Raw genomic sequence first — 16,936 nt, forward strand, 5'->3', positions numbered from 1 at the left:
TGACATACGGCAAGCTTTGAGCCTGTAAAAAAGCGCAATATAAAACTGAGAGGTAACAGCAGACATCTATGCAACATGAATGCAAATATTTAATCTCGACTTGCAGTCAGCACTTACAGACACTGGCCAGTTCATAGATTTCTGCATAGATGAACAACCTCAAAATCTTTTTGGAATGCTCACTTGATTTCTTGATTGCTTTCCACAAATGAGAACGCTGAATATTAAAAAAAACGTCCTTTTGGTGAGCAATTGCACATCAAATGAAGCCGGCATCCTAAATGTGGTAGCTGCATTGTTCCCTAAAAAAGATGGCTGCACAGATCTGGAGGTTGAGAATAGGTTGCTGATGCAATATTTCTTGATTTGATCTTGAAAAATGTCGACCAGCTCTATGTTCACTCTGCACTTGCAGCAGAGTCTCCTGGCAATTCATGACTACTTTACAAGGTCCAAGACAGAGACGGCAGTTGCGCAAAGCTGCTTCAGAATTTCATTTTCACTAATAAATGCATCTTTCATCTGTCGTTCGGAGCTTGGCTCCTGTGACATACGGCCAGCTTTGAGCCTGTATAAAAGCGCAATATAAAATTGAGAGTTAACAGCAAACGTCCATGCAACATGAATAAAAATATTTAATCTTGACTTGCAGGCAGCATTTATATAAGATGGCTAGTTCATGGATTTCTGCATAGATGAACAACCTCAAAATATTTTTGGAACGCTCACTTGCTGTCTTGATTGCTTTCCGCAAATATGAACCCTGAATATTAAAAAAACGTCCTATGCTGATCACTTGCCATCAAATGAAGCCCACATCCTAAATGTGGTAGGTGCATTGTTCCCTAAAGAAAAGATGGCTGCACAGAGCGGCAGATTGAGAATAGGTTGCTGATGCACTATTTCTTGATCTGATCTTGAAAAATGTTGACCAGCTCCATGTTTACTCTGGACTTGCAGCAGAGTCTCCTGGCAATTCATGACTACTTCACAAGGTCCAAGGCAGAGATGGCAGCTGTGCAAAGCTGCTTCATAATATTTTTTTCACTAAAAAAATGAGGCTTTCATCTGTCGTTCGGAGCTTGGCTGCTGTGACATACGGCAAGCTTTGAGCCTGTATAAAAGCGCAATATAAAATTGAGAGGTAACAGTAAACGTCCATGCAACATGAATGCATATATTTAATCTTGACTTGCAGTCAACACTAACAGAAGCTTGCTGTTGCTGGCCACAAATAAGAACGCATAATATTAAAAAACATCCTGTTTGTGATCACTTGCACATCAAATGAAGCCAACATTCTAAATGGGGTAGCTGCATTGTTCCCTAAAAAAAGGATGGCTGCACAGAGCTGGACGTTGAATAGGTTCTGATGCACTATTTCTTGATTTGATCTTGAAAAATGTTGACCAGCTCCATGTTTACTCTGGACTTGCAGCAGAGTCTCCTGGCAATTCATGACTACTTCACAAGGTCCAAGGCAGAGATGGCAGCTGTGCAAAGCTGCTTCATAATATTTTTTTCACTAAAAAAATGAGGCTTTCATCTGTCGTTCGGAGCTTGGCTGCTGTGACATACGGCAAGCTTTGAGCCTGTAAAAAAGCGCAATATAAAATTGAGAGGTAACAGCAGACATCTATGCAACATGAATGCAAATATTTAATCTCGACTTGCAGTCAGCATTTACAGAAACTGGCTAGTTTATGGATTCCTACATAGATAACAACATCAATATCTTTTTGGAATGCTCACTTGCTTTCTTGATTCCTTCCACAAATAAGAACGCTGAATATTAAAAAAAAATGTCCTGTGGTTGAGCACTTGCACATCAAGTGAAGCCGACATCCTAAATGTGGTATCGGCATTGTTGCCTAAAAAAGGATGGCTGCACAGAGCTGGTGGTTGAGAATAGGTTGCTGATGCACTATTTCTTGATTTGATCTTGAAAAATGTTGACCAGCTCCATGTTCACTCTCCACTTCCAGCAGAGTCTTCTGGCAATTCATGACTACTTCACAAGGTCCAAGGCAGAGATGGCAGTTGTGCAAAGCTGCTTCATAATTTCTTTTTCACTAAAAAAATGCAGCTTTCATCTGTCGTTCGGAGCTTGGCGGCTGTGACATACGGCCAGCTTTGAGCCTGTAAAAAAGCGCAATATAAAATTGAGAGGTAACAGCAGACATCTATGCAACATGAATGCAAATATTTACTCTTGACTTGCAGTCAGCACTTACAGAAGCTGGCTAGTTCATGGATTTCTGCATAGATGAACAACCTCAAAATCTTTTTGGAACGCTCACTTGCTGTCTTGATTGCTGGCCACAAATAAGAATGCTGAATATTAAAACCGTCCTGTTGGTGATGACTTGCACATCAAATGAAGCCAACATCCTAAATGTGGTAGCTGCATGGTTCCTTAAAAAAGAATGGCTGCACAGAGCTGTAGGTTGAGAATATGTTGCTGATGCACTATTTCTTGATTTATTCTTGAAAAATGGTGACCAGCTCCGTATTCACTCTGCACTTGCAGCAGTCTCTCCTCGCAATTCATGACTGCTTCACAGGGTGCTAAGCAGAGATTGCAGATTGTGCAAAGCTGCTTCACAATTTCTTTTTCACTTAAAAAATGCAGCTTTCATCTGTTGCTCGGAGCTTGGCTGCTGTGACATACGGCCAGTTGTGAGCCTGTATAAAAGCGCAATATAAAATTGACAGGTAATAGCAAACGTCCATGCAACATGAATTCAAATTTATAACCTTCACTTGCAGTCAGCACTTACAGAAGCTGGCTTGTTCATGAATTTCTGCATAGATGAACAACCTCAAAATCTTTTTGGAATGCTCACTTGCCGTCTTGATTGCTGGCCACAAATAAGAATGCTGAATATTAAAAAACGTCCTGTTCGTGATGACTTGCACATCAAATGAAGCCAACATCCTAAAAGTGGTAGCTGCATGGTTCCTTAAAAAAGAATGGCTGCACAGAGCTGTAGGTTGAGAATAGGTTGCTGATGCACTATTTCTTGATTTGTTCTTGAAAAATGATGACCAGCTCCGTGTTCACTCTGCACTTGCAGCAGTGTGTCCTTGGAATTCATGACTACTTCACAAGGTGCAAAGCAGAGATTGCAGATTGTGCAAAGCTGCTTCACAATTTCTTTTCGCTTAAAAAATGCAGCTTTCATCTGTCGTTCGGAGCTTGGCTGCTGTGACATACGGCAAGCTTTGAGCCTGTAAAAAAGCGCAATATAAAATTGAGAGGTAACAGCAGACATCTATGCAACATGAATGCCAATATTTAATCTCGACTTGCAGTCAGCATTTACAGAAACTGGCTAGTTTATGGATTCCTGCATAGATAACAACATCAATATCTTTTTGGAATGCTCATTTGCTTTCTTGATTCCTTTCCACAAATAAGAACGCTGAATATTAAAAAAACGTCCTGTTGTTGAGCACTTGCACATCAAGTGAAGCCGACATCCTAAATGTGGTAGCGGCATTTTTCCCTAAAAAAAGATGGCTGCACAGAGCTGGTGGTTGAGAATAGGTTGCTGATGCACTATTTTTTGATTTGATTTTGAAAAATGTTGACCAGCTCCATGTTCACTCTCCACTTCCAGCAGAGTCTTCTGGCAATTCATGACTACTTCACAATGTCCAAGGCAGAGATGGCAGTTGTGCAAAGCTGCTTCTTAGTTTCTTTTTCACTAAAAAAATGCAGCTTTCATCTGTCGTTCGGAGCTTGGCTGCTGTGACATACGGCCAGCTTTGAGCCTGTAAAAAATCGCAATATAAAATCGAGAGGTAACAGCAGACATCTATGCAACATGAATGCAAATATTTAATCTTGACTTGCAGTCAGCACTTACAGACACTGGCTAGTTCATGGATTTCTGCATAGATGAACAACCTCAAATTTTTTTGGAACGCTCACTTGCTATCTTGATTGCTTTCCGCAAATAAGAACGCTGATTATTAAAAAACCTCCTATGGTGATCAATTCCACATCAAATGAAGCCCACATCTCAAATGTGGTATGTGCATTGTTCTCTAAAGAAAGGATGGCTACACAGAGCGGGAGGTTGAGAATAGGTTGCTGATGCACTATTTCTTGATTTGATCTTGAAAAATGTTGACCAGCTCCATGTTCACACTGCACTTGCAGCAGTCTCCTGGCAATTCATGACAACTTTACAAGGTCCAAGGCAGAGATGGAAGTTGTGCAAATTGCTTCAAAATTTCTTTTTCACTAAAAAATCCAGCTTTCATCAGTCGTTCGGAGCTTGGCTCCTGTGACATACGGCCAGATTAGAGCCTGTTTAAAAGCGCAATATAAAATTGAGAGGTAACAGCAAACGTCCATGCAACATGAATGCATATATTTAATCTTGACTTGCAGTCAACACTAACAGAAGCTTGCTGTTGCTGGCCACAAATAAGAACGCATAATATTAAAAAACGTCCTGTTTGTGATCACTTGCGCATCAAATGAAGCCAACATTCTAAATGCGGTAGCTGCATTGTTCCATAAAAAAGGATGGCTGCACAGAGCTGGAGGTTTAATAGGTTCTGATGCACTATTTCTTGATTTGATCTTGAAAAATGTTGACCAGCTCCATGTTTACTCTGGACTTGCAGCAGAGTCTCCTGGCAATTCATGACTACTTCACAAGGTCCAAGGCAGAGATGGCAGCTGTGCAAAGCTGCTTCATAATTTCGTTTTCACTAAAAAATGCAGCTTTCATCTGTCGTTCGGAGCTTGGCTGCTGTGACATACGGCAAGCTTTGAGCCTGTAAAAAAGCGCAATATAAAATTGAGAGGTAAGAGCAGACATCTATGCAACATGAATGCAAATATTTAATATCGACTTGCACTCAGCACTTACAGACAATGGCTAGCTCATGAATTTCTGCATAAATGAACAACCTCAAAATCGTTTTGGAATGATCAATTGATTTCTTGATTGCTTTCCACAAATGAGAACGCTGAATATTAAAAAAACCTCCTGTTGGTGAGCACTTGCACATCAAACGAAGCCGACATCCTAAATGTGGTAGCGGCATTTTAAAAAAAAAAGGATGGCTGCATAGAGCTGTTTGTTGAGAATAGGTTGCTGATGTACTATTTCTTGATTTGATCTTGAAAAATGTTGACCAGCTCCATGTTTACTCTGCACTTGCAGCAGTCTCCTGGCATTTCATGACTACTTCACTAGGTCCAAGGCAGAGATGGAAGTTGTTCAAATTGCTTCAAAATTTCTTTTTCACTAAAAAATCCAGCTTGCTTCAGTCGTTTGGAGCTTGGCTCCTGTGACATACGGCCTGCTCTGAGCCTGTATAAAAGCGCATATAAAATTGAGAGGTAACAGCAAACGTCCATGCAACATGAATGCAAATTTTTAATCTTGTCTTGATGTCAGCACTTACAGAAGCTGGCTAGTTCATGAATTTTTGTTTAGATGAACAACCTCAAAATATTTTTGGAACACACACTTGCTGGCCTGATTGCTGGCCACAAATAAGAGTGGTGAATTTTAAAAAACGTCCTGTTGGTGATCACTTGCACATAAAATGAGCCAACATCGTAAAAGTGGTAGCTGCAGTGTTCCCTAAAGAAGGATAGCTGCACAGAGCTGGACTTTGAGAATAGGTTGCTGATTCATTATTTCTTGATTTGATCTTGAAAAATGGTGACCAGCTCTATGTTCACTCTGGACTTGCAGCATAGTCTTCTGTCAATTCATGACTACTTCATGAGGTCGAGGCAGAGATGGCAGTCGTGCAAATCTGCTTGAAAATTTCTTTTTCACTAAACAATGCAGCTTTCATCTGTCCTTTGGAGTTTGGCTCCTTTGACATACGGCCAGCTTTTAGCCTGTATAAAAGCGCAACATAAAATTGACAGGTAACAGCAAACGTCCAAGCAGCATGAATTCAAATTTTTAACCTTCACTTGTAATCAGCACTTACAGAAGCTGGCTAGTTCATGGATTTCTGCATGGATGAACAACCTCAAAATCTTTTTGGAATGCTCACTTGCTGTCTTGATTGCTGGCCACAAATAAAAATGCTGAATATTAAAACCGTCCTGTTGGTGATGACTTGCACATCAAATGAAGCCAACATCCTAAATGTGGTAGCTGCATGGTTCCTTAAAAAAGAATGGATGCACAGAGCTGTAGGTTGAGAATAGGTTGCTGATGCACTATTTCTTGATTTGTTCTTGAAAAATGGTGACCAGCTCCGTATTCACTCTGCACTTGCAGCAGTGTCTCCTGGCAATTCATGACTGCTTCACAAGGTGCTAAGCAGAGATTGCAGATTGTGCAAAGCTGCTTCACAATTTCTTTTTCACTTAAAAAATGCAGCTTTCATCTGTTGCTCGGAGCTTGGCTGCTGTGACAAACGCCCAGCTTTGAGCCTGTATAAAAGCACAATATAAAATTGAGAGGTAACAGCAGACATCTATGCAACATGAATGCAAATATTTAATCTTGACTTGCAGTCAGCACTTACATAAACTGGCTAGTTCATTAATTTCTGCATACATGAACAACCTCAAAATCTTTTTGGAATGCCCACTTGCTTTCTTGATTGCTTTCCACAAATAAGAGCGCTGAATATTAAAAAAAAACGTCCTGTTGGTGATCACTTGCACATCAAATGAAGCCAACATCCTAAATGTGGTAGCTGCATTGTTCCCCCAAAAAAGGATGGCTGCACAGAGCTGGAGGTTTAGAAAAGGTTGCTGATGAACTATTTCTTGATTTGATTTTGAAAAATGTTGACCAGCTACATGTTCACTCTCCACTTCCAGCAGAGTCTTCTGGCAATTCATGACTACTTCACAATGTCCAAGGCAGAGATGGCTGTTGTGCAAAGCTGCTTCATAATTTCTTTTTCACTAAAAAAATGCAGCTTTCATCTGTCGTTCGGAGCTTGGCTGCTGTGACATACGGCCAGCTTTGAGCATGTAAAAAATCGCAATATAAAATGGAGAGGTAACAGCAGACATCTATGCAACATGAATGCAAATATTTAATCTTGACTTGCAGTCAGCACTTTCCGACACTGGCTAGTTCATGGATTTCTGCATAGATGATCAACCTCAAATTTTTTTTGGAACGCTCACTCGCTATCTTGATTGCCTTCCACAAATAAGAACGCTGAATATTAAAAAAACGTCCTATGGTGATCACTTCCACATCAAATGAAGCCCACATCCTAAATGTGGTATGTGCATTGTTCCCTAAAGAAAGGATGGCTACACAGAGCGGGAGGTTGAGAATAGGTTGCTGATGCACTATTTCTTGATTTGATCTTGAAAAATGTTGACCAGCTCCATGTTCACACTGCACTTGCAGCAGTCTCCTGGCAATTCATTACTACTTTACAAGGTCCAAGGCAGAAATGGAAGTTGTGCAAATTGCTTCAAAATTTCTTTTTCACTAAAAAATGCAGCTTTCATCTTTCGTTCGGAGCTTGGCTCCTGTGACATACGGCCAGCTTTGAGCCTGTATAAAAGTGCAATATAAAATTGAGAGGTAACAGCAAACATTCATGCAACATGAATGCAAGTGTTTAATCTTGACTTGCAGTCAGCACTTACAGAAGCTGGCTAGTTCATGGATTTCTGCATAAATGAACAACCTCAAAATCTCTTTGGAACGCTAACTTGCTTTCTTGACTGCTTTCCACAAATTATACCGCTGAATATTTAAAAAAACCGTCCTGTTGGTGAGCACTTGCACATCAAATGAAGCCGACATCCTAAAAGTAGTAGCTGCATTGTTCCCTAAAAAGGATGTCTGCACAGAGCTGGTGGTTTAGAATAGGTTGCTGATGCACTGTTTCATCATTTGATCTTGAAAATTTTGACAGCTCTATGTTCACTCTGCACTTGCAGCAGAGTCTCCTGGCAATTAATGACTACTTCACAAGGTGCAAGGCAGAGATTGCAGGTTGTGCAAAGCTTCTTCAGATTGTTTTCACTAAAAAATGCAGGTTTCATCTGTCGTTCGGCGCTTGGCTTCTGTGACACACGGCCAGCTTTGAGCCTTTATAAAAGTGCAATATAAAATTGAGATGTAACAGCAAACGTCCAAGCAACATCAATGCAAATTTTTAATCTTGACTTGCAGTCAGCACTTACAGAAGCTGGCGAGTTCATGGATCTCTGTATAGATGAAAATAAAAATCTTTTTGGAACGCTCACTTGCATTCTTGATTGCTGGCCACAAATAAGAGCGCTGAATAGTAAAAAAACGTCCTGTTGGTGATCACTTGCACATCAAATGAAGCCAACATCCTAAATGTGGTAGCTGCATTGGTTCCTCAAAAAGGATGGCTGCACAGAGCTAAAGGTTGAGAATAGGTTGCTGATGCACTATTCCTTGATTTGATCTCGAAAAATGGTGACCAGCTCCATGTTCACTGCACTTGCAGCAGTCTCCTGGCAATTCACGACTACAAGGTTCAAGGTAGAGATGGCAGATTGTGCAAAGCTGCTTCATAATTTCATTCACTAAAAAATGCAGCTTTCGTCTGTCGTTCGGAGCTGGGCTGCTGTGACATACGGCCAGCTTTGAGAATGTATAAAAGCGTAATATAAAATTGAGAGGTAACAGCAGACATCTATGCAACATGAATGCAAATGCTTCAGCTTGTGCAACTTAGGTTCAAATAAATTGGAACCATACTGCCGCACAAAGAGCTCATTATGACGTGATACGACATGCTCGATGTCCTCAATCGCGTCTCGGGAAATAACAGGAGAAATGAACTGCTGTGTGATGATGCACAGGAGCGTAAAACATTCACAATGGGACTCTTGCACAGCCTCTTCAGGCATGCATTCATAAATAATAAAAAGAAAATCCAGAAGTAGTATTGAACTAAAGCTTGGTGCACAAGGAAAGCTGAAGTCACACAAAAAACTTCGAGGGTAATCACTCTTGCTCTCTTGTTTATGAAAGCAGAACTGAGACGGCAGTGTTCAGTTGGCTTAAACTCATCCGTGCTGCCTCCCTTACAGTAAACTTTCTAAACTGACAACTCGAAGGGAATAATCCCTCTAGCAAATTTTGCATCAGGTCACATATCAAGTCAGTCAGTACAGAGAAATTTTCGATTTCAGTGAGAACTGAGTTGGACTTAATGCAGCACTGTGCCGACAGTTCAGCTCGGTCATTTTTTGAACTTGCTGCATTAAGTATGAATAGGTCCTGTTCATATTGGTGCTGTATGTAGTGGGCATTGGATTTCATAGTGAAAGTTATAAAATTCAGCTGTCGTAACTATGCAAGTCCGACATGCTAAGCAGACATTCTTGGTGAGGCTTTCCTTAAAGCCAGCTATATTGTGGCATGGCAGTGAATCTCTAATGTAGGCAAGTAAAAACCATAAAACACCTGTTCACCAAAGACAGTTTTCAGAGTGCAGCCAATGTGAAGTTCACTTAAGGTGCAAGTGAAGTCTTGAAGAAGCAAACGTTTTGCTTCTAATGAAATAAGAGCGTTTTCTTTCCCTACTTTAAGCAAGAATATGTTGGCTACTTTGGACCTGTCTGATGGTGGTATGCTTGCAAAAGAAACATAGAACACATCTTGCCTTGGCGGCCTCTTTTCATGCGTAATGAATTGGCCAATTCAATATCATCGCAGTGCAGAAGCATTACGATAGTGTTTTTATGATGACACCTTACAACTAGATGCATTTTAAATCTTGTACCGTAATTGAGATCTTTAAAAACCCATTGCTTGATGTGTCTAATGCAGACTGAAAGATGCAGGTAAAGGTTGGGTGATGTAGCAAATTCTGAATCAATTCCTTCAGTGGAACAAAGTATGCTCTTTCATCATGCTCAAGCTTTACTTCCTCGGCAGGAACGTAAATTCTCTGAGAGGTGTACAGGAACTTCTTTGCTCGGTCATTTTCAACAGCAGACACATCGATGGGTGTTCCAGCAGTTGCTAAAATATCTGCTACTGCTGCAGCAACCACATCGACTCCACCTATTGCACAGCAATATTGCGACCCCAGCTGCCTTGCCAGGCATGAGAGTTTTGTGAGAATACCAGTGCTTGAAGAATCACCCACACAACTTTCCACGTCACCGTCTTCATAGCATGACGCAGCACTTAATAGAGTGTTGCTTATGTTTTTGGCTGCAGCAACAGAGGACACCTGTCTCTGGGCCATGGGCACACTAGATTCCTTTTCCCGACTTCATTTAAAGCAGTAATCATTGCTCTCAGATGACGTGCATCTACTGTCAGTACGCGATTTGTATTGTGACATGTATAGAAACTGCTTCCAGCACTTTGTGCATACAAAAACAACCTTGTTCATGTAGCCAAAAACCATAAAAATGCCTGGTGGTGAATCTACATGCCATGCAGATGTGTTTACTGACCTTACTGCGTTTTGGTGGCTGACGGACTTGATTCACGCTTTCATGCGGAGCTGTGCTGGAGGGAATTCCTTGTGCCACTCCTGCAAACATGGTCACTCGAATTGTATATATGTGATACATTTCTCCCAGGATCTAGTTCTCCATTATTACTTCATCATGAATAGCTTTAGCTATGTGCAGTAACATGCAAGTATGAATAAAATAAATGCTTGGCCAGTTGAAAGCATTATAAATAAATGAAAACAATATTTCGCAACCAATGCACAACCCTTATGATGATGGTTAAGGTTGCGGTTCGGTGCAAACATCATTACACAGAGCCAAGCAATGACTGCGCCAATTCTGAGTGCTCTACAAATTCTCAGTACGCTACATGCATTGCTATTTGAAAAAAAAAGGTGTGGCAAATTTCACCACTGCTTACCTGCTCCACTTCATGCAATGCCAAGCTGTTCGTCTGTGTCCGGAGGAAGTTCCGATATGTCAGATGGAAGATGATCTCCGACACATAGTAAGCCATCTACAGTGAAAGGTTGGCAACAAATTACTGATTTAATGCCTCTCAATGCTCTCCATGCTGTATGTAAGATTGGCTTCGGTGACAACTGCCAACGTTGACCATTCCTTTGTCGCCTTGTTTATAATCTTTCATATTTTGACGGATGCTGTGGTGGTGCTCATGTACCTAACGGCATATCCAAAATAATTTAATAGGAACCATTATTGACTTCCTTCATTTAAATTTTTTTGCATTAAATGGCTTATCACACGTCGTAATGCAAAATCTGTGAGTATAACAAATTGAGACAACTTTTGGAATGTGATTTTGGTACCTGAAGATGCGTTTTAACAAGCGCCCAAAGAAAAGATCCCTGGTTAAAGAAGCATATATTTTCTTTCTCACAATGATGCGCAAGACATTAGTACACATGGAATGGCATGTGTAATTTGACTTCAGGGGCTATCTAGGCCATAAAGAAGTTCCTTTCTCACTGTAGTTTCAACAGCCAAATATTGACTGCTATTTAAGATTAGGATCACAGATTAGATGAGGTGCAGCAGAAAATTAGCAGGGGTTATTTCTGTTAAACTTTAAATATAGTACGAATGCAGGGGCTTATTTTGGCAATGACCTGAGATAAAATTTCGATATGGCAATGCCCAAACGTGATGGCTACGATTGTGTGGAGTGCAAGCAGTTAAGGTTAGACATCGATTTTGGTCTGAATCGGACGAGGTCAAATTTCGAAGTGCTGCATTTGAGTCCCTATATCGGACTTCGTTTCATGTATCCGCACGAGGGCGCATGCTTGTCAGTGTTGCCAAATGGGCAAAAAAAGATCATACGGACCAGATTCTTGGTCGTTGGTGGTGAGCATATATAAGAGCTTTATACTTTAAAAAGCATATAATATTTGCTGCATAACAATTTTATTACAGCACAAGGGTGGGACAGCCTCAATGAGCTTAATTTACATCGCATGAAGAAGCAGACAAGCTATCTTTGCTTCTGCCCTACTCTATGTTACAACCATAACTGGACTGTTGCAGATAATGCTACATCAGATAAAACGTCAATTTTATAGCTTCCCAGGAGAATACTGTGCATGTGGTGACTCATGTGTGTGCCTAATTGCTAAGAATGAAACTCGCTAAAATATTACTATATATAGTCTTTACAGCTCAGAAAGCAGTGAGAAATTCGCTCCGAAGTGCTTCTTCACTAAGGTCATAAGTCATTCTGTGGGTAAGGCGAAACGGCTTTAGGAAACAACTCTTTTTTTAACAGAAGTAAAACAATTTCACCTGTTTTGAGACAGCCAACCTTTCGAACAACCAGGCTGAGAACTCAGCTGTGCATGTTGACAAGTACAGTCTCTTGTTGTTTGTTGCCTAGGCAGAATACAGAGCAAAAAAAGATGAAAATTGATACCCCACAAAAATACGAGGAAACCTGCCACGCTGTTCAGGGCAGCTGCAGCGGTGGATCAGTATTTTTTATTTATACATCCAAACTCCAAAGAAGGCATTACATAGAAAGGATTGAGAAAAGAATATAAAGTTAAAAGCTGTGAAAAAGCAATACATAACACGAAAATGCGAGATGCACTGAAAAACACATTGAAACAAAAAAAGAACACTGAACAATGACAAGGGCTTACACACTCAACAAAAATACGAGGAATCCTGCCACGCTGTTAAGGGCAGCTGCCACGGTGGATGAGTATTTTTATATATACAGCCAAGCTCCTAAGAAGGCATTACATAGAAAGGCTTGAGAAAAAAATAAAACAGTTAAAAGCTGTAAAAAAGCAATACAGTTTAAAAGAAATTGAAAAAGGAAAACGGTACTGGAAAGTAAACATGAAAATGTGAGATGCACTGAAAAAAATACATTAAAACAATATAAGGAACACTGAAAATGACAAGCTATAGCAAAGCTCTAAATGTTTATAGGGAAAAATTAATAGAAGCTGATGGGGGCTGGCAGGTGTCTTGCATGACGAGTTTCAATTAGTGTTGGCGGATGTATCATGAGGTCCCATAGAAAACTGGGAAAAACAAAACTGCTATAGTTGAATAAGACAATAGATTTGCATAAAGCATAAGAAAGGAACTCTGCTTAAAAGTGAAACTAAAGTAAAAAGAGCTACAGTAGGGGCTAGTTGGTACATTATTACAAAGTCCTGGAAAGCGCTAGCTAGACGCAGACTCGACAGCACACGATGAAGCACTGCTAAAAACTTTTGGAAGCACATAAGCACACTAAGATGTTAGATCATTTGGCTAATTGATCAGGAGTCCTCTTCAGCACCCTGCAATGAGAAAGTTTTTAAATGTTAGGTGAAGCACTTGTGTACACTTTTGCAAGGTCATAAAAATTTTTGCCTTAAGTCTTGTTTCCACATTAAAAATGTGACCTCCATTTTGTAAGCTACCCTACATATAACCATTTTCTTTCCCTTGCATGGTTGTCATAAGCAACATTGTCACGCTCAACAAAGCAGCAAAATATATAAGGTGAAATGAGTGGTCTTCAGAAAAGGCGTTGTTAGTCCTAGGGATGTGTGAATAGTATTCTAGAACTGAATTGAATACAACAGCTTCGCTGCCAAATCATCTACAGAGAGTAGAAAACAAAGTAGAGAAAACCAATTGAATGTCCATGTGTTTATTCACTGTGCGTGAATATGGGCACAAATCAAATATTCATGCAAAAGAGTGAAGTGGCTAAGCTCTACCTAAAGACTGAACACGAAGTCTGTAGATATTGCTTGCTGACCTTCATGTTCTACACATAATAAAATTTCCTGTTTGTACTGATGATGACTGAAACTAGTTCTACATCTCTAGTGGTAACGGGACAAGAGTGGTGAGCCATGGCCTCCAATATCAGGCAAGAAGGTACAAGGCAGAGTTTGCTGACCCTAGCTAAAGCCTGTTGTTTCTAAACCATTATCCATAGAGTGGACTGCTTTGCAGTGATGATGATACTGGCTGCTCTTTGCACAAATTGCCCATGTTGTGCGTTGCCGGAGTAGGCTGTTTTTGAAATAGTCATCAGAAAGAAAAATTATGGCACGCCCTATTCAAATTTCATGCCTATTATTCAAAAAGTTGAGTTCAAAGTCAGTTAGTACCAAATAACTGAAACTTCAATCCTTCACTTGTAGAGTGAATCGAACAGGAGGACATTCGATTTACTATGACAAAATATGAAATATCTGCACACCTCTTTAGTTAATTCAGTTTTCTGTAACATTAACATGCTTTTTAGGTAGGCCTCAGCCAAAGTGTGCGTGTGGTGGTGGTAGAAAATATTTATTAACCATAGAGAGAGGTTTTTGGGTCGTAACCTAAAGGGTCATCATCATCATCAGCCTGAATAAACCCACTGCAGGGCAAAAGCCTCTCCCATGTCTCTCGAATTATCCCTGTCCTTTGCCATCTGCGCCCACCCTATGCCTGCAAACTCATCCATGCACCTAACCTTCTGCCGCCCCCTACTACGCTTACCTTCTCTTGGAATCCACTCCGTTACCCTTAACCACCAGCGGTTTTGTTGCATTCGCAGTACATGCCCTGCTCAAGCCCATTTCTTCCTCTTGATTTCGACTAGGATGTCATTAACACGTGTTTGTTCCCTCACCCACTGTGCCCGCTTCCGATCTCTTAACATTAAACCTATCATTTTCCTTTCGATGGCTCGCCGTGCTGTCCTTAAGCTGGACCCTTTTCGTTAGCCGCCACGTTTCTGCCCCATAGGTGACTACCGGTAGGATACAGCTGTTGTACACTTTTCTCTTGAAGGATATTGGTAACCTGCTACTCATGACATGATATAATCTGCCACATGCGCTCCACCCCATTCTTACCCTTCTAGTTATTTCCCTCTCATGATCCGGATCAGCTGTCACTACCTGCCCTAAGCAGACCTTTTCCTTTACAACTTCGAGCCCTTCGTTGCCAATTGTGAACTGCTGTTCCCTTGCTAGACTGTTGAGCATTACTTTGGTTTTCTGCATGTTAATTTTTAGGCCCACCGTACTGCTCTGTCTGTCTAACTCATTGATCATGATTTGCAGTTCATCTAAATTGCAGTTCAGCAAGGCGATGTCATCGGCGAATCGCCGAATATTTATTTATTCTTCATTAACTCTTATCCTCAACTGTTCCCAATTCAGGCCTCAGAATACCTCCTGTAAACAGGCCATGAATAGCATTGGGGAGATCGTGTCTCTTTGCCTGACACCCTTCGTTATTGGAATTTTATTGCTGACTTTATGGAGGAATATGGTAGTTGTACAGTTCCTATATATATCTTCCAGTATTTTGACATAAGGCTCATCTACACCCTGTTTACTCAATGCCTGTATGATTGCTGAGGTTTCTACTGAGTGAAATGCTTTCTCATAATCAATGAAGGCTATATATAGGGGTTGGTTATAATATGTGCATTTCTCTATCATCGAATTGATAGTTTGAATATGATCTATAGTGGATTATTCTTTACAAAAGCCTGCTTGAGCGTTTGGGTGGTTAAAGTCTAAGGTTTTCCTGACTCTATTAGCGATTACCTTAGTAAACACCTTGTAGGTAACGCACAGTAAGCTGAAGCCTCGAGATCCTTACCCTAGTATGGATGGCCGCTTAGGTGACCCGACCCTCTATAAAAGTTTTAATAGTACCCATTTTCTAGCATCTTTTTCCTTCATCATCAATAGGTAATTTTAATTATTTAAGCACTCTGCACCATCAACGATTTTCACATTTCTATAAAATCATCCAGAGATTTCTCCTATGCCTCGAGCTTGGTGCATGATGGCCTTAGTTGCCTATGCGCCATAAAACCCAACCCAACAAGTTTCTCGTACGGTCGAGGTCATAAGGCGTTGCGTATACAGGGCGGCTAGTTTTTCTAGCAAAATCTCTCCGCCATCTTTCAACAGATCATAAGTTACATAATCCTCACCAGCTGCTTTTCTCCTTTGCATTGCTCGTAAAGCTTTGTTTATTTCCTCTTTCGTTACTGGCGGGATGACGCATTGCTGTGCGCTACTGTCTCTATCAATAATGTTCCGATCACATTGAAGGGTCACGCCCTTACAACCACTAAGTGGCATGCCTAGTCAGGCACACCATTGACGCTGCGATAAGCCCCTTTGGGCCTGGAGGGTGCAGCAGCCAGTCAGGATCGTCTCCCACTCCTCTCGGGTTGGGTTCTGGATGGGGGGTAAGGATGGGTTCTGCTGGCCGGCCCACACGATGTGGTAGGTGTCAGACACCTCCCCACAGTGTGAGCGCTGCCCGTCGAATTGAGGATTGAAATCCTTTAGAGTTGCCGGCCGCAGTACTGTGTTAGTGAGCAGGCGCAGGTGTGCCCCCTCGTTGGCTTTCTCCGGCCCTTTTCACGGGGTGGGAAGAGTTTGTTGCATGGATTTGTCATAATCACTTATTTCATTTAAATTGTAAACCGGATTCAAATCGGGAGTCCTGGTCATCGTCAGGTCCCGTCCCAGTGACAACACTGACGTCCTGTGGACATCCGTGTGATGTCGCGACAGGAGATGAGGATATCCCCAGATCTTGAAATCATCTGGGGACCTCCCTTACACATCAATTTGACCAGGTTTTCTCTATGCCACGGAGGTCCATAAAATGTCCTTGGGTATTTACAGGGGACTATGCAAGGCTCTTGTGGCTATTGTCCATTTTGCTCTTGAACAGGTATTTCAAAGCACTAAAACAGTGCAGGTCAATGCAAAAATGAACATGCCCATGCAAGGTCACACTCGCGGTGAAGCTGTTGCGACCTGATGTGTTTACAAGCCTCTACAGATGGCAACAAAATTGTCACATTCAACCTTTCATGATGTCAATGTCCTGTGCTTCCTTCTAGGTCTTAGTTGCCTGCATTACACCCTCTGTGACTTTAAAACAACTAGCTCAACTTTCTTTATCTTAGACACCTCTCAGTAGGCTTGAAGGGATGCAGTGGAAGCCTGTGGGAGGTGTCCG

The 16,936-nt window shown here is 41.2% G+C and overlaps 1 pseudogene; it reads right to left on the reverse strand.

The window, feature by feature from the left end:
- Nucleotides 1-4,271: 4,271 nt before the first annotated feature.
- Nucleotides 4,272-16,936, reverse strand: part of LOC144133778 (uncharacterized) — a 36,402-nt pseudogene continuing 23,737 nt past the window's right edge.

The sequence above is a fragment of the Amblyomma americanum genome, chromosome 5, assembly GCF_052857255.1.
Source record: "Amblyomma americanum isolate KBUSLIRL-KWMA chromosome 5, ASM5285725v1, whole genome shotgun sequence".
Classification (NCBI taxonomy): Eukaryota; Metazoa; Arthropoda; class Arachnida; order Ixodida; family Ixodidae; genus Amblyomma; species Amblyomma americanum.